This window comes from Anser brachyrhynchus, assembly GCF_964034855.1.
Source record: "Anser brachyrhynchus genome assembly, chromosome: 10".
Taxonomy (NCBI): Eukaryota; Metazoa; Chordata; class Aves; order Anseriformes; family Anatidae; genus Anser; species Anser brachyrhynchus.
In genome coordinates this window covers 8,114,332-8,140,588 of record NC_137705.1, presented here as the reverse complement: position 1 = coordinate 8,140,588, position 26,257 = coordinate 8,114,332, and the positions used below count along the sequence as shown (strand labels likewise).

The following is a 26,257-nucleotide window of genomic DNA, read 5'->3' as shown; positions in this document are numbered from 1 at the left end:
CATCCTACAGAAACCGAAGCCCAAATCTCTCTGATTGTTCCGGGTCCCTGGACACAGGTAAAGGTTTTAAGGAGCGCGTGCAGGTATTGGCACTCCAGGCCTGCAGCAGTTGCAGTGGTGATACAGTTGAAAGCAAACATTTTCAGAGTCTAATTGGGAAACCAGATGTGGACTATGCAAAGCGCATTAGTTCCAAAGCACATCCCACGGGAACGCAGATAGATCAGCGTCATCCATAGACTTTGCTCTGTACACATGAAGTTTAGATGTTTTTTTCCTCTGGGAAACAAACTGCTTGCTGGTAGTCTTTTTTCTTGAAGAGGATGCAGAAACTAATTAGAAATGTCAGATATAATACAGAGCATTATTGTTTGACCATGTTGTTTGGTTTTTATTATTACAACTAATGTGTCAGATGGTAAGGCTGTCTACGTTAATTGGTTTCCTTCATTGAAGCCCATCTGGATCATATTTTTTTGTGATTTATATGTTAAATTAGTTGGTAAGATATATGAGAATGTCCTTTTTGTTTCCTACTTTAAAGGCATGTTGGATCAAAGGCATATTATCTTGCAGTACTTTTATGCATATGCAGCATATTGTGATTCCTTTTCAAACCATGGCATATGTAATGGTATTCTAAATGGTTTCCTTCATTATGTGGTCTCAATTACTTATTTATTGATCAGATTTTCCTTGATGATCCTTATGAAGCCATTATAAGTTTGGCTTTCTCTGAAGTATCATTCAGGAACAGAGATGTCCATGTGTCTCAAGCTTTTGTCCACGGCCAGGTGCCAGTTCATGATACCATCGCTGGTCAGCATTGGCCTGAAGCTTCCTTTTTCCTCCTTCTTGCCATTTCAGCATCATCATTGGTGAGCACCGTAAAGCTAGTGCTGCGATGCTGAAGATTAAAGCGATACCATTAGCGCATTGCTGGGCGAGTGGAGCGCAAATCCTAATGAGGATGTGGCTCTGTGCCAGTTTAGAAAAAGTCTCTCTCCTTTTTTCTTGAAGTCAAGAAAAGTTTTTGACATTGCAGTTTCTAAATTTTAATGAATTGCTGACTCCTTTGTATTTTGTTATTGTTCTTCTCCATTATAATTGCTCAGGTTTTCTTTTTCTTTCTGAAGTCGAAGCGGTATAAATGAACATGCAAACGCTAGAAACCATTTAAATGGCGAAGTGACAGAATTACAATAAAGAAGAAGAGCTTCCCTCAGGCCAGGAGAGAACCCAGGTTCCCCTCATTAGAGCCAAGAGGAGTAATTGCAGACTTTAATCTCCAGCGTCACCGTGCCGGTTACCAGCCCTGCCTGCGCCGAGCTTGCGGCGGGCAGGGCTCGCCGTGCGGGCTCCCTGCCGGGAGGGAAACCCAGCGCTCAGAGCTGCACAGGCAGGCAAACAGCTGACGTGGCAGTGCTGTGCTGGCGGAGTTCACTACCACCATCCCAGCATAACTGTGATTTTGAGCTGCTTCGCACTCATTTTTATGCAAAATGCTGATTATTTCTGTGAAGAGCAGAAATCAGAAGAGTGATTTTAATCATGACTGTGTTAATTTGATGTGAGCTTTGGCTGTTTATGAGCTTTCTCTTTAATGGCGCTAATTGTCAGTTATAATGTGAACACCATTATACAGTAATATACAGTAATTTATTTAGTAAATGAGAATCTTATTCCAAGGACCATACTGCAATATGCCATAGAGACCTCATCCCTTTAATCTTACATGAACAAACTTGCACTGTCTAGGCCAAATTGGTAATAGGAGCATCAACTTGGCTTCTGAAATAGCGATGTGATTTTGTACCCACAAGCACCAGCATGCATGTTTTTGGAGAACTCTATTTCTCCATTTAAAACAAAAAGCAACAAAAAACAAACAAACAAAAACAAACAAAACAAAATCAAAAAAGTAATCTTTTTTACTACCAAAAATAAAAAACAACCCACAAAGCATTCCAGTAGAAAATGAGGAGCTAGCACCCTTTCATGTTGATTAATGAGCTCTTATGTTATGTTGATTGATTCATTTCATGAAATTATTATAAACAATGTTCTGCATTAACAATTCTTGCTGCTCTTTAAGCATGTTCCTTAGAAGAATTTCCATGTTCTAGTGGTATCTTTGTTCTCACTCCTTCTTTGATTTTCTTCCTTTTCCCTTTGAGTTATACATACTAACTTCAGCATTGTCTGGATCTACAGCTACTTGCTCTAATTTGAATGCTCAGATCTACTTGCCAAAGGTTATCACCATTCATTATCCTACCTCTTATTGTAACACTTAAATTCTCATGTTTGATTGTCTGCTGTCTGTGATAATGTGAATGTCGTTAATGTAGAAGAAAAGTCATGAGTGGTTGAGGCTGGAAGGGAACCTGTGGAGATCATCTGGTCCAACCCTCCTGTTCAAGCAGGGTCACCCAGAGCACGTTGCACAGGATCGCATCCAGGCAGGTTTTGAATATCCCCGGAGAAGGAGACTGCAACCTGTTCCAGCTGTCACCTTCACAGTAAAGACTGGACCCAGTACTGACCTCTGGGGGACACAGAGCCACAGGCCTCCAACTAGATTCTGCACCACCGACCACAACCCTCCGAGCTCTGCCCTTCAGCCAATTCTCAGCCCAGCTCACTGTCCACTCATCTATATCACGCTCCCTGAGCTTGCCAATGAGGATGTTGTGGGGGACAGTGTTGAATGTCTTGCTGAAGTCAAGGTAGACAACATCTACTGCTCTCTCCTCATCTACCCATGTAGATGATACCCAGTGCCCAAAAGCCTTTATTACAGGGTATAAACCGAGACTAGCTCATATTTTTAGGGTGTATCCTGGCTGCTAGGTCTTCCTATCATCCCTGGAGTGTCATCTACAGTATTTGTCTGGGCTTTTGTCCATCTGAGGATGGCAGGGGATATTTACTATTTAATGTTAGGATTTGGGCTTTTTTCATTAAGTTTTAACAAAGTTTTAAGTTTTACCTTGCTGCATTTTAAGTCCTTAGGTTTGTGTGTGCACTTTTTTTTTCCCACATATTAAAAGAAGAACAGACCACAGTATGTTTTCTTGATTTCCAGGAGAGAATTAGCACCCTATGTTGCTGTGTTGCAGTTAGGTTTATTATTTCTGGCATCCAGCATATCTGGTAATTGTAATTTTGCAAAGATCTCTGGTGTTGGCTTCAAGCACAAGTAAAGACTAATTGTGAAACAGGGAGCCAGTGCTGGGTTTATTTCCTTATATTCCGTTTACTAGTTGCTCTTCAAATTTCCTTGCTTCCATCTGGCAGGATGTAGCAAAGTAGAAGTCAATAAATGATGGAAGGACCCAAAGAGGGCCATTGGGAATATATCACAGGGAGAGAGTTAGACTGTCTGAAGTAATTTTACTGTAATATTCTCTCTGAGGACCAAATCCGCAGTTATATGGGGATACTTAGAGCTCCCAGTGACTTTGATGGGAGATGTGCTGGTGAAACTGAGTGAGGATTTGGCTCCAAACCCGTGCTGTCTGTGCTGTAGAGTGCTCGGGGAATTTAGTACACACTGCTTATTCTGTCTTCATCTCTTACAGTACCCCAACTTAATCATTCAGACATGGAGGTGGCTTGGGGATTTTCAAATTTAATTATTTTTTTTCTTTTTTTTTTTTTTTTTTTTTGTTTCAAACTGTCATTTTGCAGGATTTTTAAGTCTTTTCTTACAATCTTCTGTCCCCTCTTTCTCCACAATCCCCTACGGTCTAGATAGCCACAAAATACTCGAAATATACAAGATACTAAAAAACCCAAAATGTTGCTCAGCCTTACCTTCCACCAGACTTTACCCCTCTGTGCTTTTCATCACTTTTAAAACTAGTTCAGGTTTCTCATCATGAGGAAATTGGTGTGCTGTAAGTTTAAGACAAGAAGTACATGGATGTTGGCTGAGCACCTGGCCGAGTTTCCATCATGTTGTACTGTAAAGACTGAGCTGGGCAAGTCGCGCATTATCTTCTAACAGTTTTACTGTTTTATCTTCCTTAGAGTAACTGTTGCACTGGCTCCCCACGCTTGTCTTCAGTTCCTCCCATATACTGACAGGAGAATCAGCTGAGACTTAAATTAATGACTTTATTGCAATCAGGGTTCCATTTTAGTGCAGAACGCTTCATCTTGTAATAGTGAAATATTTAGTCTCCATCTGGCTGATCTTTTCTGTGAATGCCCTGTGATAATTAAGAAGAAACATGAGAGGATGGTCTGAAATTAAAATATGTTTAGTGGAGGGGTTAGCCTGTGGGACTGTTCGTGTAGAGACCCAGACAAAATTTAGGGACATAACAGCAGTTTGGTTTTATGGCTGCATCTTCCTGCTGCTTGCCAGGCCCCAGTAATTTCTAGAGTCGTTGTAAATGCTACGATGCATCCAGAGTTTTATTTTGAAATAACTATCCAGTAACACCATCTAGATATTCTTTTCATGTTTGATGGGAATGTCCTGCTTTCCACAAAGGATTTCCACTGCCTTGTTGAAAAGGTCTGAGTCAGTAGCACTACACTGCAATTACAGTATGCTAATGATGAGCTAAGAGTTGTACGTTCTTCTTAACATAAATCCCTGATTTTCGACATGATTAATTGGAATCTGGCAAGACTGACAAGGAGAAGGAGGATCAGATGGGGTGAAAATAAGAGATAAGAGGCTGGCAGCCAGCTCTTGTTGTAAAGGAGAGTTATTTTGAATAGGAGAAAAATCAATACAAAGGTTGGAGAATTTGACAGAGTTATAAGAGCTACTTTAATGAAAGGTAGCAGATTCAATAGGATTGTTACTTGAAATGTGGGATTGTCTAAGTTAGAAAAATGGGACTGTCTCTCCCCAGCTGTAAAGGTGAGCTTTACGTGCTGAACTTACCGGGTACTTAGGCCACCGAGTTTAACATCATTCACTGTGGGCACCTGATGTGGTGAGAATAGGGAAAAAGTATGTGTGGGAGCTTGCTAAATTCTGGTCTTGTGGAAGAGTTACTTGATTATGGGAGGGGAAGGAGGAAGGCAGCAGGTGATAGCTATTTCTGCTGCTTCACCGTGTCAGGTGGCTACCAGAGGATATCTGGCAGGCCTCTGTGAGGCAAAGCATGACATTGTGAGGAGATCTGCTTTTCTGTGACTTTGTGTGGCCCTGGGTGTAAGGGGCAGGCAGACTTCGATAGACTCGGGGGGCATTCAGCAGGAACTCTCCTTGGTATGTTCATATCAAGACTCCTTACCTCAACGGTGATGGTGTTATGTGAAAACACGAGAGGTTCAGTAAGTGCTTGGTGTTGCCTCTTTCCTTGAGGCAAGTCTGACAGTCCTGGGACTTTGGAACATCTTCCCCTAGAGGTGTGAGATCCTTCACAGCTATTCCAGTAGGACCTCTGGAAATAGCAAAGATAGGTAACATGGGAAAAGAACAAAAAAAAAAAAACACCAAATGTGTTAAGAAGTGATAATGTTTCCTTGGTGCGCACACGCGCAAAACAAACAAACAAGAAAACCCTTAATGTGGTTAGCAGACTTGTTGGTAGCTTGTCTGCCAATGTTTCCCATGGAAGCCTTTTCACTGGGTCTCGAACAGTGGGAATAGATTTCACCAAAGTTAATCATGATTTCAGGAAGCAAGCAGGAAATGATTTAAATTGTCTATTATACTGGTGCTTTGCTGATTGCATTTTTGTGTGTGTTGTTTTTTTTTCTGTAGAATTCTAAGCAGTTGCTGTAATTTTGTACCAAGAGAATAAATTGCATCAGATTTTTTTTTTCCAGTTAGAAGACTTGGAACATTTATTCTTTTCTGTTTTACCATGTTCAAGAAGTATTTTCTAAGGGGTGATCAAAAGCTTGCATTAACCATAAAGAAAGACACATCTTGCTGCCTGTTATTCATAGGTCCAAAAAAATTTTTATTAAAAAGAGATTTTAAAAGGGTCGCTGAAAGGGTTTTTAATTCTGGGGTGAGGCAGGCTGTGAAATGCATTCACTGCAGACTGTGCTAATCAGTATTATTGTATTTACTTTCTATCTTGCCTTCCTACCTGAATCCCTCTGCTGTCTCTTATATTGTTTAAAAGCTCTTAGAGTGTCTCTTCACTGGGTTTGTGTAGCGCCTGCCCCAGTGGAGTTCCTGCTCTGGGATGCAACAGTGCTGCTGCTGCTATAACCGCAGGCTTTGCAGGGATGAATTGCTTTGTTTTTTCTATGATAAAGCTTCACATGATGTAAGAGATCAGGCAGCAATATGAATGTAGCCCTTGTTATTTCCCCAGTTCACAGGCATTGTATTTTCCAGACAGGATGGGAAGGTTAACAAAAGTTGAAAAAGGATCTAAAACACTGCAAGTGTTTACTGTCTGGTAGAAATGAAATAACAATCAAGTGGTTGAAAAAGGTATGTGTTTGCTCATGCTTCGAGACACACAGCACTCATCTTTCTGTAAAGAAAAAGCAATTTGGGGAAAACAGTCATATCCCAGAATACGTGTCTTCTCTCTCCCTACTTTTCTATCCAGCTTAATAAGCAAAAATCTTTGTTCTCTAATTAGCTGGGCTTTTCAGTACATGCCTCAAAAGGCCTATAATGTCCTTTTCTGTCACCATCCCATCCAGGCTGCCTGTCCTCAGAGGGGACTTTCCTTTACGCTCTCTCCTTGGAGAGCAGGCAGAGCAGGCTCGTATTTCCAGGAAATCAGCAGCCCTTTCTGTTTCCTGCTCGCACTGCCTTCAGCTTGCTCGCTCCCTCCGCAGGAAAACCTTTGTTATAGTATCCCTTAAAGAGGGCTTGGGTATCGTTGTCCATTGACTATTCAGGAGTTCTTATTAAAACATAGTTCCTGATACACACATTTGTAAGAAATATGAATTTTGGCTTCCCACCAGAATTAGAAATAGCATTACCAGGTGGGAAAGAGCTTTTCCCCCTGCAGTGGGCTAACAGTTTGTTAATAGTTTATTCAAGCACAGAAAATGGGACCTGGTCTGCCAAAAGACTGTTAGTAACTCCACAGGGGGCTGTTAATTGTCCGGGAAAAGAAGATGGAAACTGTCTCCTGAATAAGTTAAGGATGAATTAGTCTTCTCTGGGACAGGGGGCAAATTTGAGTTTTGAACAAACTCTTAGACATGGGATAAAATATGGAGAGACAAGAGGTACCTTCCTTACTTAACCCTGGGTGGTGATGCAACTTGAGAATTAAAAATACGCATCAGCACAAGATGTATCACACATCTCGCTATGGATGGGAGAGAGTGCTTCGGGATTAGATCGTGGCAGGGATAGGTCAAATTACTCGAGTTTTGTCATTTTTGTCTTTATAGATGTTTTAACTGAATTCTGTGTTTTGAAGTTCATGCTTGCAGTACCACCTGCATTTGATTTTCAACTTAACTGGACTGCTGAAAGGGTGATTTCAGTTGATTTCAGATGATTTTTATTTCTACGTCAAGCCCTGCCATTCCTGCAGGGTGGCAATCTCTACAACTAAGATGATAAATTCAGAGCTCAAAGCCTGCATGCAGTGCTCAAGGGTTCCCAGAGAGTGACAGATTTAACTTTTTAAAATGCAAAACTAGCCATGGATGAGTAGCCAGAATGACAGAAATCATCCAAAAAGAAGAGGAAGCCTCTTTTCTTTAGTTTCTTATCGCCTTGGTTGAGGAGGAAATTCTCTTCTCCTTTCTCTGAGGTCCAGAGCTTCGTAGGTAGCTTAGTGCTACCGTAGCTAGTGCTCTTGAGGAAAGGGTGGCTTCCTGAGTGTTGAGTGACACATTTAATCTTCTGGTGGCACATACCAGGCAGAACCATAATATCCCTTAAGAAAAAGAAATGTCATTACATCTAGTTCAGAACACGAGATTGGAGATAGCAGGAAGGTTTTAAAAAAAGATTCATTTGAAATTCTTTGCTTGAGAGGTCTCATTCTGTTTGGGAGGCAGGAATGTGAGCACTCGCTTAATGAGCTACATTCAAAAGATGAAATTTCAAGAGAGTAAAAATAAAACCCATTATTTCCTGAACATAAATGGAGTCACCCATCCTCAAATCCTCAGTTGTGTCTTTCTCCTCAACCTTGTCTATTATTTCTCTTTCTCCCAGTTTAACTAGGAAAATTTTTAGGGGCCTTTGCCTGGAGGAAATACCCAAAGTAGATACCCTCAATCATACCAGTCACTGATGTTAAACCACATGCTGTTTACTAAGTAATGCTGAAAGCTACATGCTGTTGTTGCTGGCATACCATTTATGAAAGGCCTGTTAGCCCTCCCACTGAACCATATGGTGATTTATCAGTCAGTTTAGTAGTAGCAAGACCGAGACCCAAATTGGTCAAAACTGAAAATGGATATTCCTCGTGTTGTTTTCTAACAAAATGTTCTCATTCCTATTCTTTTTGTAGTATAGGGATAGCCAAACACCCAAATGTGATCCCTGCATTATTAGCAGTAAGTTCAGGTGTTTTCCCATTGTGATTAAGTAAGATGGAAGTGGAAAGCATTTCTGGTTGTGCTAACGCTGCAAGGAATAATTTGGCAGAAGGTGGAAGTGGAAAGGGCAGAAGAAGGGAAATAATTAGCAAGAATAATTTTTGGGCCTTGACAACTTGGTATGTTTTTCTAGCAGTGAATGAATTCACCTAACACCAAGAGATAGCCATCTGATAATAGCACTCATAAGATCAATACATCGATACCTTATCCTTGAAACAGTATTTTAAGTCTATTCTTAGGTTCATTTCTTTACTTCTGTAAAGTTATAGCAATCTGGGATTTGAGATAATGCATTCATTACCGTCTTATCAGCTCTTCATTTACTGTATTTTAATGTATCTACCATGATTTCTGAAGAAGGATGCTCAGTAAGCTTAATCTGCTTACGCTTTAAAAAGATAGGATGCTCAAAAGATTAAACTCAAGCCTCATACAGAACAGGTTTGAGAGCTTGCAGTGCTTACATGGCAAGGACTTTTGTACATGAGGTACTTCAAAACACACTTCCATGGTGCTGGCTCTGCAGACCTCGTGGTGGGGAAAGGCGGAGAGCTGGGTACAGCAGAGATTTTGCTTTTGTAGATTGCTATTCTGCCGAGGCTCTTGTGCAGCTAATAATGCCAAAATGTCACTGGGTTAAACCTAATGCTGCTTCTTTCCGTTAGTGTATCTTCCTGTTCCGCATCTTTTTAGATCCTGGGGAATTATTTGTGGGATTGTGATGCATGCCCCAGGACACAGAAATATAGTGTGTGCATGCTTGAAATAATACTCATGAAGATAAGCAGCGTCTGTGAATATATGTAAATACAGAGGGATATTTAGATCTATGTTTCCTCTGTATAGACTCACCAGATTGCCCCAGATGTGTGTGTTTTGAAAGAATTTAAACTGTACTGGAAATTTCATTGTTAATGAGCGCTGCTGTGAAGGACAGGAGATGTACAGCAGGACAGCGTTGTTTCCCTGATTGTACAGTGTAAGTGTTCCGTCTCTAGCAAGGGTGGAGATCAAGTTGAAAACAGACCTATTTACCTAACAGCAGTGACAACAAAAATTCCAGTTTCTGATAAACACTAGAAAGATGTGCAGCGGCTGCCCTGTGAACACCCCGGAGGGATGTCCCCTGCCCCGTCTCCTGGTGTTGCCGAGTGCTTGACTGAGGCAGCCCGAGGGGCCCGGTGCCATCCCTGTCACACCGCCACCAGGTTCACTGCTGGGGGGGAAGCTCGGCACTCTAAAAACTTGTAGGTTCTGTTCATTTTAAGCAGTTTGTGGCATGAAAGATGGAAGAGGAGATCAGAACTGGCAGGAAGCTGTGATTTGAATAGGACCTTCAGTTTGACACATGTAGTGTCCTTAAGAGTGGAGCTGGAGCCTGGTTTCTGCTGACAGGTGTGGCGACAGCCCTGACCAATGACGGGCACTTCGGTGAATCACTAAATTGATTTGATAATCACTAAGTGAATTCGCTAAGAGCGGGTACTACGCGCCTTCTTTGGGGCTTGGTTAACCTAGTGACAGCTTGTTTTAAATGTACTTGGAGGTTTTAGTTTATTTTTCCTTTGCTTTTCCCAGCGGAAGCTCTGTGCAGACTTACTGCCAAATAAAAGCAGCAGTTTCTCCTCTTCAGCTGTAAAACTAACCTGAAGACAGCCAGACCTCACTTGTACAATATAACCAGATAAAGGTGATCATCATTGTCAGGCTTATAACGTTTATTTCCCCTTGACAGGGCTATAGTATTTCATCACCATTGCCCTCTCTAGGTGGAAAGCATCAGCGCTGCCGGCAGCCTTTGACTCAACAGGAGCCTTTTCTGACTGACTTGCTCTGGTTTCCAGCTGCTCTTTCCCAGCTGCTTGCGTGCCCTGTTGACTTTCCCTGCGCTTAAGGCACAAAGAGGAGATTTTTCTTTCTCCGGTGGCCCAGATGACCGGTGCTGCAGCACGAGGCCCGCAGAGCGGCTGTGGCAGCCCTGTCAGGAAGGGCGGGAAGCGCCCGGCGGCCATTTTCATCCTCGGCGTTTCTGCCTAACCTTTAGGCGAGTTCCACGGCTCCTGGTTGGATTTGCCGTTATCTCCCCCAGTAGCCCTACTATTTACTGAACTAGTGGAAGCTTGACATAGGACAAGTCTGTCAAATTAAAAAGCACGGCCTCCAGCATCAGGAATACTTATTAAAGCTTATGCTAGTTTATGTTGGAGCTATTCAGAAGGGGGGATTTTGCTTCAGGCAGTCATGAAAGGAGATATAATTTGTAGAGGTTTAATATGTATTTATTTTCTGGTTCCTCGGCAATTGTCTGTATTGTTTGTGTGGGTTCAGATTACAAACGTTTATGTTTTTTTGGGTAGTACTTGCTTGCCCAACTATTAAAAATAAGATTTTTTTTTTGCTCATATGCATTCATAATTGCCCTCTGTTCTTAATACATAAATTGAAATTGTGTCCTTCATACCATGATGCTCAAACGATTTCCTTTTCAACAAAGAGTATGTAATAAAGGTTAAAAATGATTTTTGCAATCCATGCATTTAAGTATACATTACTATCTGTTTTAAGGATGGATAATCAATGTAAAAAATGATACTTCCGTGTATTCCTAATAGGTCACTGTGTAAATATCCATAATGGAATCGATCCCTTAGGTTATGGCAACCATTAGTACAGAAAAGGGTTTCACAAGTAATGTATTAGACATTTGCCTTTCATACTTACACGTAAAATGATTATTTATTGATTATTTTCAATCCAGGTTAATGATGTTGAAGAGGTTTCGGTATCTCAATTTAAAGTACTTAAAGTGCGGTTCAAACAGAAATATCTTATCCCTTTCAAGAAGTTCTGACTAATATTTGATAAGTGATCTTTCTCTACATTGTCTCATTAATATATGCATACATATACATTATGTATAAATTAAGGTTGTTTTGTTCACCTAGAAAATCTTGGTGACACAGTGTCAGCCTGGGGTGATCAGTTTTACTGTTTCTCTAGTTTTGTGTTTCTGTACAATAGGCTATTGCTCTACTCAAACACTCAGGGGTTCTTCACCCTGCTCAAAGCATGTGTGAGTCTCATTAGTGTTAATGGGAGTTGTGCATTTGCCACAACAGAGAGGAGGATTTTCTTGCTGAGTGTAATTTTACTTTTTTTTAAACTGGAAGTGTTTCCACAAGTTGACTAATGGATACAGCTACTCCCTTCAGAAATACCCGCATAAGCATGGGCATTATTATCTCAGGTAACTAGCTGAGGGAGTGGGAGCAGAGATGTGGCTTCTGAAAACAAGCTTATTCCCCCAGTATCTGCCAAGCGCCTTTTCTCACAGACCTCTGCTGAATGCGTGGGGCCAGCAGGCAGGAGAGGAGAGCACCTGCCAAGCCTGGCACCCCAACGTGCTCCAGGTTCTGAAGCGCACCTCCTTGGGGGTATGCAGGACCTCCACTGACTGAGGGACGATACGACAACCGAGCATCATTGCTTACTGTTGTGAGGTGCAGGTGCAGCACGTACCTGTGCTGATGCTGTTTCGGTAGTGAAATACCACCGCCCTAGGAGGCTGCTTTGGGTGTGCGAGGTGAAAGGCTGGCTGGGCTTGGCTGCGGCACCCCTGGGTGCGAGGATGTAAAGGTAGCTCTGAGTAGGCAATGCCTGAGAGAGTACTTAGCTGTGGGAACATAATTGTGAGGAAGGGAAAATACTGTATTTCATCCGAGTTCAGCAGAACGGGGGTTGCCTAGCTGTCAGTTGAATTCGTTTTCTTTAGTGATCAGCTATTGGGTCAGGAAAAATGATTATATTTTTACTGTTACCTACTGTTTTATCTTGAAAAAACTAATTGCTGCCTAGAGCTGTTTAAAACTATGAGTATGAAAAGCACGTATAAAACCAAATTGTATGCTATGACTTGCTTGATTATCGTAGAACATTTTGCATTTATAGTGCTTTCCAACTGAATATTACAGAGCGCTTTGGCAATATTAATGAGCAGCGGGAAGAACGTACAAAGGTGTGTAAGTGACTTAGGATCTTGCATGCCATTTGCAAAGTGACTTGTCATGTGGATCTAATACTTGGTACGTGGTGGTTGATACATGGTGGCTTCCTCGGTTTCTGAAAGACAAGTAGTCCACAAGCACCAACACATGTATTGGTCCAGAAAGAGCCTTCTCCATTTCTGGCATTGCATACCCTTTTGGTATGTACGTGCGTTCATAGCCTAGCTCTCCTACATGAGGAAGTAACTACAAAGAGGAAGGTCTCTCCCAGGCAGCTTGTCCCACCACAGTCCAAAGGTACAAAGGATGGGTGAGATGAGACAAGGACAGAATCTGGTTTTATTAAAAGTATAGAACATTTTCTTCTTCCAGTACTTAACTCCAAAGAAACCGAGATCCAGAAAGTAACTCAGTTCCAACTCAATAGGATGTTTAGTTGGTAAATTTTCCCCTGCTTGACTGCAAGGCACTGTAAGCAGGAGACAGAGCGCTCTGCGATGGCTTGGGGAGGTGGAGACCTTGGTGTTTGAGGAGTGTATATGGTGCAAATACACCAGTCCTTTTAGAAGCAGGCATCTGACGGCCGCTGGCATGTAAGCTCTGAGCCTATGAGGTTGCCATCTGCTTTTGAATAAACTCTTCATTGGAAGCTGGTATCAACCCTCTGTGCTGCTTTAAATTCATGTTCTTCTTGGTGAGAGGAGAAAAAAAAAAAAGGTAATATTATGCCATTGTAGTATTTAAGCTTTTTTTTTTTTTGGTGAGTCTCCTAAACACTTTCCTGCTGAAATGCAGGCCCTTTTCCAGTGAGTTCAAGCCTGCTGACAGGAGACTGACTCTTCTTAATTATCTTCTCCAGACCCCTTTAAATTAGTCCCCCAGGGGTCTGTGAACCTCATATTGAAAATGACAGCTTTAATATTTCCTTACTAAATACTTACAGGGAGTTGTCCAGGGATGCTGACTCACATAAGATTATGAATTCCTACTGAAAAACAAAAGTGCCTGATTTTAGGTGGTAATACGCGCGAGGGGATGGTGCACAGTATGAAGGAAGAGGAGAATGGCCATCAAATGTGGCCATGTCTTTATGTGTATAGCAAACAGGAGGGTGTGGGAAGGGAAAATCATTTGAAACCATTGAACTCATGCATAAATGTATAGCTTTCAAATAGCTAATTTTTTTATGTCATAAAAGAAAACTGGCTAAGGCTGGTTCCTTTTTTATAGCCCTGTCATAAACTCTGAAAAATGGGGTTTATAATTTATGGTCTGAAACCACCTTAACTATTGCAATACAAACAGCATCACTGTACTGCAGTTTTTCTAAAACGCCTCCGGTGAAAATATTGCAGTGCCATAATTAACTAATACCAAGATCCTGTTTGTGGCGCTTTGTGCTGCTTTCTCCAGAAATATGCAGTTAGCATAAATCCTGCAGGCTCGGAAGATGGTGGTGCTTCAGAATAATCTCACATCACCATGTCAGTGAAGACAGTCACTAATATTGCCTCTGTGACTCTCAGAATCTGTCCCATCGCTGGTTGGGTTTATAAGAGTTGCTTTAATGTAGAAATTTATATGAAACAGATACATGTGTGTAAAGAAATAATGCAGAGGAAAATAGTGTGCATGCTGCCTCCTAATTACTCTGTTTTCAGATATCTCAGTGACATTGATCTTTCAAAATGATCTCTTGCTGGTGGCATCAGTTTTATGTTGGAAAATATTCGTACAATTCTGGCAATGATAAACTAATTACAGACTATACATTTTTAATGATTTAATCTCTTGTCATATTCCTAGAGCGAAGTGATCCTGATCCCAAACAAATCTCCCATGCATGACCAAACACTCATCATGAAATGTATGGTTTTCATTAAACCCTGTTGTTAATACAGGCTTAGGATTGTTTTGTTAAAATGGGGAGAGGTTGGGGAGTAAAAGCACGCTGAAAGATTACTGTAATAATTCTGCAGTAAGCGTTTTGAATCACACAGAGCTCCCAGCAACATTCCACTGACATGTGCCTCCCATTACGGAGGGCTCTTGACAAGCCATATGTAATGCCGGAGCCACATGTGTCAAAGGGGCTTGCAATGGGTGGCAATTAGGAAGACACGTTCGTGTTCCTGATCCTTTGCTAGAAATCCAGGTTTGTGTCACTCACCCCATCTGCATTTGTCTTTAGGTTTAGGAATAATGGTTAGTGGGTCAAAAAAGAGCTTCAAGTGATGTCTTGATGTCTTTTTTTTGGTTTTTTTTTTGGTATGCACTGAGATTTCTGCTCCGTGAACTGCTGTTGCGTGAATGCAATTAATACTCTTGTTGCCAACCCCATCTCATTGCTGTGTGCCTCAGTGGGGGGTCCGCTTTATAATCTTGCATATAAGTATTACAGCAACGCTAGAGTCTGAGGGTGGTGCTGCAATGGGGAAACAAACGATATCTCCTTTGCTTTTGCTGGAGGGACTGGGTCTGTAATCCTCATCAGTCGCAGCTCGTATAATTGTGTATCAGATCCAGAAGTAGAAGAGGGACTTGGTTCTCTTGAGAGAGCAGATGTCAGAGGTGTTGGAAAGATGACAGGGAAAAACAATTGTTAGAAATTTCTTGTACTTAGGGGAGAAATATCAGGTAATTTCAGCGAGCTGTAAACATTCCTGCCATTTCGCTTACATTCAGGTGCCTTCGCCCCTTCCCTGAGAGCTGTTTTGTTGTTTTAATGCCTCCAATCTTCAGGAAGTCTGAAGATAAGAATGGCATTTAGAGGAGACATTTAAAAAAAAAAAACACCTTGGTATATCTGGATCGACTGAGCGCATGCTGAACACTTGTAAGAATTTGAGTCAGATGCATGCACATTCACATCTCTAATAAAAACCGGGGCTCATAATTGCTTAACCCAGAGAGGTGCATATGTGGAGGGTGAACTTGTTGTGGTTTTGCTGGCACGCTAAGGATGAAACTATTATTATGAACTCCAATTTTATTAATGTCCTGAAGTATGGAAGGAAGCAACAAATCTGATTTAAGTGAAGACATTTGTCTTGGCAGTGTGATTTACTCCAGGGTTGTAAATTTGACATGATGGAGACTAAAATGTACTGAAACTTAAATTTCTCCCATATCTCACTCAAAGTCAAATGATTTAAATAGCAGGATCTGAGAAATGACATGTATTCTTGGATGCAAATATATTTTGGTGCTGAATATTTTAATTTCACATCTGAGGAAATTTATCAATTTGAGGACTGAACTTTCAGGAAAACGGGGCAGTCTCAGGGCATTGTGTGGGGACGCAGCAGTAATGAGCACATTGCCATACGCTGCGGTGAGGATTTCCAGGGTCCACTAATGATTAAAAATAGGCGTTATCAAAGATGAAGTCTGCTTTGCTGAGACAGATCCAGGTAATGCTTCTTCCCTGCAGTGCTCACCATGCTTCTCCCTGGCACTGTGCTTCCTCCATCTCATGTGCTATACGAATCTGTTCAGGACAAAATATTAGTACATGTTAAAGACCCAAAACAGAACTTGGGAGGGGAAGACTCGGTTTTGTTGCAGGCAGGAAGCCCCCAGCACATTCTAACACCAAGACTCCTGCTTGCTCTCAGTTTGGGGGAGATTTTGTGGCATGTTTGTTTGTTTTGTCAAGTTAGGACCAGCTCAGGTAAGTGAACCAAGCCGAAGTCCCTAACTTAGGACCCTTGACCCTGGGTTTCCTCTCCATCCAGTGGTGACTTGCACCTTCCTGAAGTCACCAAGCCCTTGATCGTTTGCCCTGTGAAGGATTCTTCTCCTTCCACGAAGGAAATTTACAGGAACATCACCTTTTTCTTGCACACGTCAAAGATGTCTGAAGTTAATTTTCAGGCTTTGACTTTTTAGTTATCAGTAGGGAGACTCCTTTCTTCTGATAAAGAATTGAGCCCAGTGGGTATATGGCGTAACTGTAATTCTCCAATTTATTTCCAGAGTAGTGTCTTTTAAAAAAACCTCCATATTCTGGAAGTAAAAATGAGAGCTTGAGTTTAAATTCTTTTTATTATATTTTAAGATAAACCAGTGACTTTTACGGCCTCGCTCTGTGATTCCATGAAATGGGATTAATTCCGTAGTAGCACTGGACCTGCTCTGTCAATTCAATAAAAGTAATGTGGACAATTTCAGTCTATTACTTTTAAATTAACTCAGCCCATATGACTCTTCCTAATACACTGCCACCTTGTGAAAAACAGGGTTGCGTTTTATTGATTCATGTGATAGATGAGAATATTAAGTGTTCCCTGGCAAACAGCACCCCAAACAACACAAGGCTCTTAGGCATGCCAGGACTGGGGAACTAATTATGCTGAGACAGGAGAGGTTATTTTACTCATAAGTTGTAAAATGGAAAAATATTAAAGCAAGTCTAGAGCTTAACCAAAAAAAAAAAAAAAAAGAAAACCCACACCTCTCCTCCTTCCCCCGCAGCCTGGCTGATATATTTTGTCTTGCTGTATTTTAAGTTGGCTTCTGAAAATGCAGAGTTTAAGAAGGTCATTGAGGAATGAAGAAGAAAGAAAGCAAAGCAGAGAAAACCTCAAGCCAGTGAAAATGCAAGGAAATGCAGAGAGGCCCTTGTAGCATAACACGCCAGGTATTTCAGTGCATCTAGTAGCCCTGTTTCCCACAAAGGAGAGGGGTGAACAGGTATTGCCCCTTCAGAGAGAAAAACTTCTCAGAAAGGTTGCTTGTTAAAATTTCACTCAGTGAAAAATGAAGTCTGAAAAAGCTGGTGTGATGAGCCTTTGAGGACGTTAGAATAATTGTAACAATAATGCATTAAAATGTCACCAGGGGAAATGATTAATTGGAATTGCCTTCATTTTTCTCCTCTGCTTGCATTCCTGTCCTTAGTTTCCCATAGAAAAAAAAAATAGTAACATGCAGTCCTAGCACTATATATGAAGTCTTTTATTACTGCAGAGTGACATACGTGAAACCTTGCTACTGATGTTCATGGACTTATATGCCGACTACTTCACTTGCTTTATTAATGTTTTGGCTTTCAGCATAAAAGTTAAAATGCTGAAAACCACCAGAAAATTCAGATTATGGCAGTGACGTTTATCATTCTCTAACAAAACGCATGGTAGCTTGTGTGCTGGCTGTTGGTTTGCTCTCTCCAACATGGAGAACCTAATTTTCAATTACTTTTCTCTTAACTCTTGTCCTAATCTTAACGAGGCCTAATCCAAGCAGGCACACCATACAAAACAAAGATCAGCCGTAGAGGTCTCTTATCTTCATGTAGCTGTAAAACAAAAGCAAAGTGGGACTAAATGACAGACAGGTGTAAAAGGAGTAAGAGAAATTGGGAGCAGGAAGTTTATTTTCATGAGCTCTTGCCTTTGCTTGCTGGCTGACTCCTCCAGATGCCGAGCTTTAAAAGAGGTTGCTGGGCCAGCATCAGAAACCTAATCTTGTGTGGATGCGTCTTCCCTCTGTGTGTTACCCTTTATAAAAACTATATGGCATTCAGGATTGGAAACTCATCCCAATATAAAAAAAAAAAGAAGCTTCTGTATTTCATCAGAAGAATGAGAGGAGAGGAAAAAAGAAAGCAACATTACAAATAAGTAAAATAAGTAATCTGCTGTTGCTTTAGGCATGTTTCTGCTCATTTTAGTTCGTTGTCATTCAGTTTGATTCACTGAACTGATTCAATTTTAATGGTTCACTTATGCATGCAACTACCTGGAAAAAAGATTTCAAAAAAAAAAAAAGTCCCTAAAGCAAATCTTATTGAGGTTTTGGTCGAAAAAGATCATAAATAAGCAGAAGTAAGAGCAAAAGCTAAAGCAATATGGCACGCATCAAGTAAAAAGGAAGTACAATATGTGAACTGAGGAGCGGGAAACAAACATGAGCAACAAAATAAAGCTGAAAAATAGTACCTAAGGTAAAAAATCAAATTCAATATGTTTTACAATTACACAGGAGAATGAGTTTTTTCAACCTTTAGATTCTTTCTTTATTCAGCTAATTTAAAGACGACAAGTCTGGAAGGGTATCTCTTCCAAGGCACCAGCAGTTTCTCAGAGCCCTTGCTGAATGCAGGAAAATTTAGCAATGGGGAAAATTGCATATGCTAAGAATATAACATGATGAATATGTTGTGTCACATACATACCATCTGCGAGTTATTCTGATAGACAGAACAGCTTGTCTGCCAAATCCTGAAACATGGCTTTGATTAGTGCATACATTGTAGAATAATCGTCTTGGGGACTTTGGGGGGGAATTAAAGTGTGACCTTGAACTCGTGCTTTGAAGGTCATGCCATCTGGGGCTGCGAGGGTAGCTCCCTACCTCTGTAATTAGGTCTTTCGGTAATGAGGGCCGCAGAACAGAAGTTTTCACAAATGAGGCTGACAGCGGTTACCTGGGAGAGGAGAAGGGCAGCAGGACGTGACTCCTGGAGACAGGCCCGTGTTTTTTTCCGTGTGGACTTCACAGTGGCTGTAAAACATGAGGTTTTGTGCCCGGTGCTTGATACCGAGGGACAGCATCGGGGAGGGGACTTTTGGACTCAGCAGGGCTGCAGCTGCTGGCGGAGAGGTGTCCTGTGGGCCATGATTTGTAGCTGGCCCCACAGCTTTGCAGATCGCCTGCGTTTGTGGTGGTCTCGATGTTCCCTGCTTCTTGACCCTATCGTGAGCACTTACACGTGGGAGGATGATCGGCCCCTCACAGATTTGGTCCTTTTTCTTCTGTCTGTTAGTACTGTTGGAAGTTAATTTCGTGTGTTAACATTTGCTTAAAGTTGTTAAACGTTAGCCTGGGTTTAGAGAAACCCTCACTTTTGTGCAAAAACATGATTCAGCTGCGATGGCTGTTACAGTAAATGTGTCTTATAAAAGAGGTCCCTTCCTGAGCTCCACTGCCCATAAATATTAGCTTTATTTTTATAAGTAGTTGCTTTTTCAGCAGCATAGTAGCTGTAACCATAAAAATGCTTAATAAGAAATTCCATCTTAGTTGCTGTTTATATGGTTAAATATTAAAAAAAAAAAAAAAAAAGGAAGAAAATGAAAAAAAAAAAAAATGCATTTCCTGAATAGCCCTTAACATTGAAAGTAAGTTCTAAGCAATTGTTTTTCTCTGGTCTGGGGAGAGAGTCATTCTGCAGAATGAGACTGAGTGTGGAGTGCTTCCTTTTTTCTTCTTTTTCCCCTTCTTCTATTCCTCTTTCCCTCTTTTTATCCCCTCTTCCCCTGCCCTGAGTAAACTCTGCCTTTTGAGTCCAGTCCCAAGGTACTTTGATTTCTGCTGCAGAAAAAGCAAACAATTTGACTGAGTCCTCTACCAAAGGTATATCCCACCCTGTGCTGCAAGTGGGGTTGTTTGTCAACTTTTGCAAAGAGAGAAGAAAATGTATTTTTAAAACTTTCCCTCTGTGTGTTGGAATTGTTTATTTTGGAGTCTGCATTAAAAGAGAAAAAAATGGTCATCAGCAAGGAACTTTATCACTTGATAACCAGAAGGCATAGTGAAACTGCAAAACTCATTTCCATTGTCTGTTTGATTTGATCCTATAAAAATTGTGATGATGAACATAAGCAAGCATAATATATTCTTTCATTATGCATCCATATTTATTTTGTGTAATAGGCAGAAAAAAGCATGTATGTCTCTAGCAGCTTTCGTTTTCAAGAATATTTTTGTTGATTTTAATATATGCATATATAAAGTTATGTATAGATACTGTGTTGTCACTTAAGAGGGTTTTGTTTCATACTGTTAGGGTTTAACTCCAGTAGGCAGCTGCCTACGCGGTGTCCATCAGGGGCTATTGAGCTTTCCTGACTAAGACCTCTAAAGAAAAACTTCTAGTGGCTTGCACAACTGTCTAAGTTTCCTTCAAGTACATGGGGAAAGTCAGCAGCTGGCCTTGGATAAGAGATGTGATCAGAGCAAAATGGCTTGCGATGTGCTATTAGGCTTCATTTGCAGAACACCCCTGAAGATCACCCCATGGAAGCTATGGTTGGTTATGTTCTCTGTGGTGAAGTTTATAGCATCAAGTCAAAAAGTGCAAATGAGTTTTGCAGTTTCACTGCTTCCATATGTTTGTGTCTCCCCCCTCCCCCCTTTTTTTTGTCTTTTGGCGTGGGGTGCAGTAGATACCACAAATTGTGCAGAGAATTTGCTGGTAGGTACATATTGGGACCCACCAAGAATGCCTTTGCCAAAATTAGATCATGGCCTCAAGTCACAAGTGGTAAATGCAAATGTAAGAGCATTAGGGTCATAATACCATAATCCAGTATGAAAGAGTACCATTTCTACCTTCAAATGTCTTTTAGGTGCTTCCTTGGTCACAGCATGGTGTATATGGAAAGAGAGGAAAATGTTTTTACATATTCTGGTTAGGACAGCATGGGAAAAGTGAGTTTTCCCAGATAGATCAAGGTACTAAAGTTGGATCCAGCATCGGCAGAGACCCATTCTGTGGAAGACCTTGTGTTAGGAGAAAGCGTTCCAGTCCTGAATCAGAATAGCTTGGTAAAACCGGGTCTTAAAATATGCACTCAGCTCTAGAATAGCAGATGCTCTCCACTCTAGATGCAGTGTATTGGAAGAAGTCTGCATTTTTTTTTTTTTTAGCTTCTGCTAAAATAACATGTATTGCATTTCAGTTTGGAGACTCTTTTCAATTCAGGAAGAAGTTCCCCAGATGGAAGGATGTGAATTATTTATGCAATGTTTATCTCAGGGTTTACTTCCCATCACAACCAATTAAGGCTATTTCATTTCATTAGAACTAACACTTTCACACTGGTGAAATAATTTATCTAAGGAAAATGTTATAGTATCCACTACTTAAAAGCTTGGAAGCTTCCATCAATCATAGAGTCCTAACATTTTTCTAAAAACTTACAAGATAGAAAAGGAAAGAAATTTTCCGATGTTTGGGCTTGCCAAATTGAATTGTAATTAATTGGATTTTAACAAATTAATGTTTTCATTCTTTTCTTCCTACTTAGTAGGAAATGATGGGAAACAGAAATGGTGCCCTGTGACCTCAGTCTTACAGTCCCTTAAGTCTCAACTCATTTTTATCTTTATACGTAGAGCAGAAAATGAACCTTTGCTACCACTGAATTGTTTTAAGATGTTTTTGCATGAGCAAAGACTGAGATCAAGCATCACAAAAGCAGATTGAATTGTGAAATAAAATTGGCCGCTTGGTATGTAACTCTGCATTTAAAGCGGCTGTGTTTGCAGGGCAGTGACGACTCCGCTTTAATTCTTGTCTTTGTTCCACTTCTGCTGCCAGTGTCTCAGTGTGATTTGTGCAAAGTGCATCATTATGGACCTGTGATAGCCAAGGCATTAAACTGAAAGGTCTTATTATTATTAATTTTAGGACTATTTTCCAGCTGAGATGTTGCCAGGTCTTGCTGAGGTTTGAGCAGATTAGATTAGGTGTTCTCGTGTAGACCTGCTCTAAGTGAATAGCGTCAGTCCTGGGGAAGAGGGGAAGTGAAAAAGAGCTGTCACTTGACAACTTCTCTTCAGATCTTGCTTTAATTAATTATGATTGCTAGAAAAGCCAAATTTTGGAATCTGAGAACATAAGGTCTGGTCAAACAAATCCCTGCCCGTCACTGTTTTTTTTTGTTGTTGTTTTTTTTTCCCTGGAGTCACAAGGATGCCAATCTTGAATACTAAGAAAATAAAGGCAAAAATAACCAAAGCTCCAGGTATACACCTTTATCTTGGTCTGTTATTGGCTTAAAATTGTGTAGCTAACTTTTCTGGTGGCTCTCTGTGAAGTCTGCATGAACAGTATGGCAGCCTGAGTGTTAAAATATCGATTTGCTCTTGTGACAGGCAGAGTTCTTGCATTATCCCCATCTTCTCTGGGGATGGGTATTAACAAAGGCCTTCAGAAGGCATTCAAGACTAGTTTGCAAACAGCTAAAATTTCGCAGAGTTTTACAAGTAGACTGTCGTGGTCTAACAATCAGTGATTGTAATTTCATGCATTTAAGGGGAAATAAACATTGTTTTTCACAGCATCCTGCTGAAAAAGCATCTATTGTTTCGCTAAGCTTGTGGGCGTTTGTGTGTGTTTATTTATGTGGAAGCTCTGAAACTTTTAAAACTATTTGCACATAACTACTGTTTCTTGGTGAAATGCGACAAAATTCTGCCTGTGATAGGGAGGATCTAACAGTGGGTGAGATTCCTTTATATCACGGATTTAGTAAAATGCCTGACATTATTACTGTGGAGGAAAGTTCATCCTTATTTATGCCTTGCTGCTGTTAACATGGAAAAGAGCAAGATGATAGTGATTACAAACTCCGATCTGTGACTGTAATTGGGATGTGATGTGGAAGGAGGGAGGAGGAAATGTCACCTGAGTTAAGTCAGCTCCAATAGTTTGTTACATTATGCATTAAGTCTTTAAACCGTCTTCTCCCCAGATAAGTTTGCGTATCTGGTTAGGCCAAAGAAAATCCAACACAAGAAGTAATTCTTGCCTCTTTTTCAAAGTTCTTTCATCTGAGCTGAAAATACTGTGCAGAAGTCGTGTGGTTTGGTGGCTTCTGTGGTTGTAGCATCTTTTGAACCAGGCTCTGTGTCCGTAGCGCTGGATACTGTACAAATACCAGGCACAGAGGCTGTCTCAGGTCTGAGTGCTTTACACTTGGGTGGGTTCAAACTGAGCCTCCTGCAATGAGCCTCACTCGCACCGACCGCGTATTTTCAGCATCCAGCTTTCTGAGGTTTGATCCACGTCAAACATAGCATTTTTTTAAACGTGTTTTATCTGTGTGGCTGCAAAAAACAAATATCTAGGTGATATAATTAAGACGGCACACCTCAGCCTATTGGTTGTGCTGAGTAATTGTTTAGAATTTATTGCATTCATCTGGGATTTGTCAGGTTGTACACGTTCAAACGCTTTATGTTCTGCAAAGGTAATTTAATAGAGGAAAGACTCCGTGTACGTGTCCATGAACATTTGTGCACTTGTCTAGCAGATTAAGTTTGATATCACATAGTAAAAGCGGCGTGATCTTTGTGTGTGTGGAGGCTGGTAGTGTTACCAGCTTTTGAACATCTACAGATGGAAGCGTGGCTTTCCGAGAAACATGTAATACAGAAATCTCAAGTCTTAAACTTCACGTGGCGGGTCCAGACATCCGAAAAATGAAGCCACTGTAATTGTAAGACAGGGTTGAAAGGAGAGTTATCTGTACACCAGAGCTTTGTTCCAGCTGGTCTCACCACCATGTTGAGATACAACAGCACCAGAGGAGGCCTCTTGCATATGAGGCTCAGAAACTTATCTTACTAATTTATTGAATCTGAATTAATTTCAGGGTAGGAGGGAGCTTCTGCTTCTGTTTCTTTTGATGACTTAACGATCCACAGAAACTGAAGCTAGGTATAATATAGCTGTTTGGAGAGAAATCCTTCACAAGTCAAGGTCAAGGCCAGACTGAAGGCCAAGCCACGTGATTACATCGTGCTGTGGGAGTGTGCTCCTGGGTGGCCGTATTCAGCTCAGTTCCGATAGCGACCACCGAAGAAGTATTCATGGCCGAACCTCACACGCAGACTGTTTTTCCTGTGTTTTTCAGACCTTCTTTGGCACAATGGGGCTTAGCAGAACAGCCACGCAACTTTATTTAGTATTCAGCCAGGCTTCAATTGTCAGTGAGGTACTAATGGAAATTTATCGCACGCTGAACCCAAAGTGACATATATATATGTTAAAATGCTGTGTTTTATTGCACACCTAAAAATACTTCACTGTCCTTACTTTTTGAGCTTTTTTTTATGTAAAGCCCTCAATCATTGCTTAAAATCTGGCACTTCCATATTAATCTTTCTCTTTTTTAATGTAACTTTTTCTAACGAGGAAGAAAGTACAATGGAAATTTTTGATCACCAAGTTATCAAATCATTCATCTTATTTTCATTCGTCATTCAAAGCAGAATTAAGTAGAGGAGCTTTTCATGATGCACTGTCAAATGATGATGAAATTACTTCACATTAGGGGGGTCAGATAGTCAGCTGCTACAAATTGGCTTTCCTGCAGTAATTTTGACTTCTCTGTATAAAGAGATGGCCTCTTCTATGTCTTATTGATGGCTGCTGTTGAAATGAAGCTGGGACATTGAGTGAACTTAGCATGAAGGTAAACACCATCTGATACGGTTTGCTTTGGAGAACTTGTAATCTCTAAAGACTTCTGAACGCCCCTGAGAGGTGAAGTGATGTCAGGGTGAGGAGACAAGTATTTTCATGCCCTTTGCTTCCACCCTATTGCTTTTGACTGTGAAATGGCAACCCTCTCCTCTGTGGAGCAACATTCTGAATTGCTGTGTTCACAGACCTCTGGAGACCAGAAAATGCAAATTTCTTTCCCCAGTTTTTTTTATTAGCAGTAAGTAATACGCAGGCAGGCAAGGTTTTAGGGAAAATATCTTTAGGGACCATGAATAAAGGCCAACATTTTATACAAACAGGAGATCTGCATTTTCCTGATATTCTAGACCTTTGTGTGTTACAAAAGGCAGGTTCACCTGAAAACTCTTTCCCCAGCCATGCCTCGATTCACCGGTGCGAGTTGGGATTTAATACTCTTTCTGTTCCCTGTATTTTTCTCCTAGGCAATTCGTCCCTAAAATGACAGAGGGACGTTCTGGAGGGACAGAGCAATTATTCCTCGCCAGTTAATCTGCGAGGATTATGGCATTTCCAGGAGTTCCTGCCCAGTGTTATTTGTCCCACCCAGTTATTCTTCCTTTTTTATGTTTTCCTAATATAGCTTTCCCTGTGAGTCTGAGTATTAATTTTTCTCTTAAGTAACCTCTGCTAATGTTTGGAGGAATAAATTTCCATACCTGCCGTATTAGAGCAAGTAGGAGGGCTACCCCCGGATTTTCCAAGGAGTTGTCTTTTAAGCCCAGCTAACAGGTGAGAAAAAATCTGCCTATTCCTCATCTGCACAAGGGCTAAAATGGAGTATAACATATTTATCACTATCTTTGTTAAGTTTCTGAGAGATTTAATAGTCCCTAGAATTGTTCATTTCTTAAGAGCTATGTGCTATTAAACTGAGGCATTATTTAGCAATTGGTGCTGTCTCAAGAGGATAATTACTCAGAAGTATCTATTTGAAAATTCATCTACAGCTAGTTGTATAAATGTCTACAGTGCCTGAAGTATTTAAATAGTAAGAGGGTTTATGATTAAAGTTTCCACATTACAATATTTAACAGAATGGTGGATTTCCATTAATATTGTGTATGCTTAGATCCCAATGCTGGTATTTTCTCAGTGACTCATGGGAATTCGTACCCCCTGATATCAATCCCATGGAGTAAACGAACGTAGGTATGTTGTGTGTCCCGGTGCACCCTTGGGTGCAGGAATTAACTCAGTACAACCCTCAAGTCAAAAAATCTCAGCTCACTTGTGTGCAGCACTGCTGGCTTTGGAGGGACCTCAGCAGCTGCTGAAATGGTGGCTGCCCCTGCTGGAGCTGGTGATTGAGTGCTTTGAGAAGGAGGATGGGGAGAGTCCGCAGTATTTGAACAATACCAACGAAATTAATAGGGTCTGTCTTTTACTTGGCTGCTAAATTGCAAAAGAAGCTGTATGGGTGGATGTGAAATCTTGGAGAACTCGAGTGAGAGTCAGGTTTTTATGGAATTGGTCA

General features: G+C 40.9%; 1 protein-coding gene across 4 annotated transcripts in view; it reads left to right on the top strand.

Annotated features, from left to right (window-relative positions):
• PTPRG (protein tyrosine phosphatase receptor type G) overlaps positions 1 to 26,257 on the top strand; it is a 410,991-nt gene that overhangs the window by 230,503 nt on the left and 154,231 nt on the right. The window contains exon 1 of one of the 4 annotated variants that reach the window (XM_080606413.1): positions 1,172 to 5,236. The exons of the other annotated variants lie outside the window; for them this stretch is intronic. The gene's annotated coding sequence lies outside the window, so the exon portion shown is untranslated. Of the gene's footprint in view, positions 1 to 1,171; positions 5,237 to 26,257 lie in introns of those variants that run through there. 4 annotated transcript variants of the gene reach the window in all.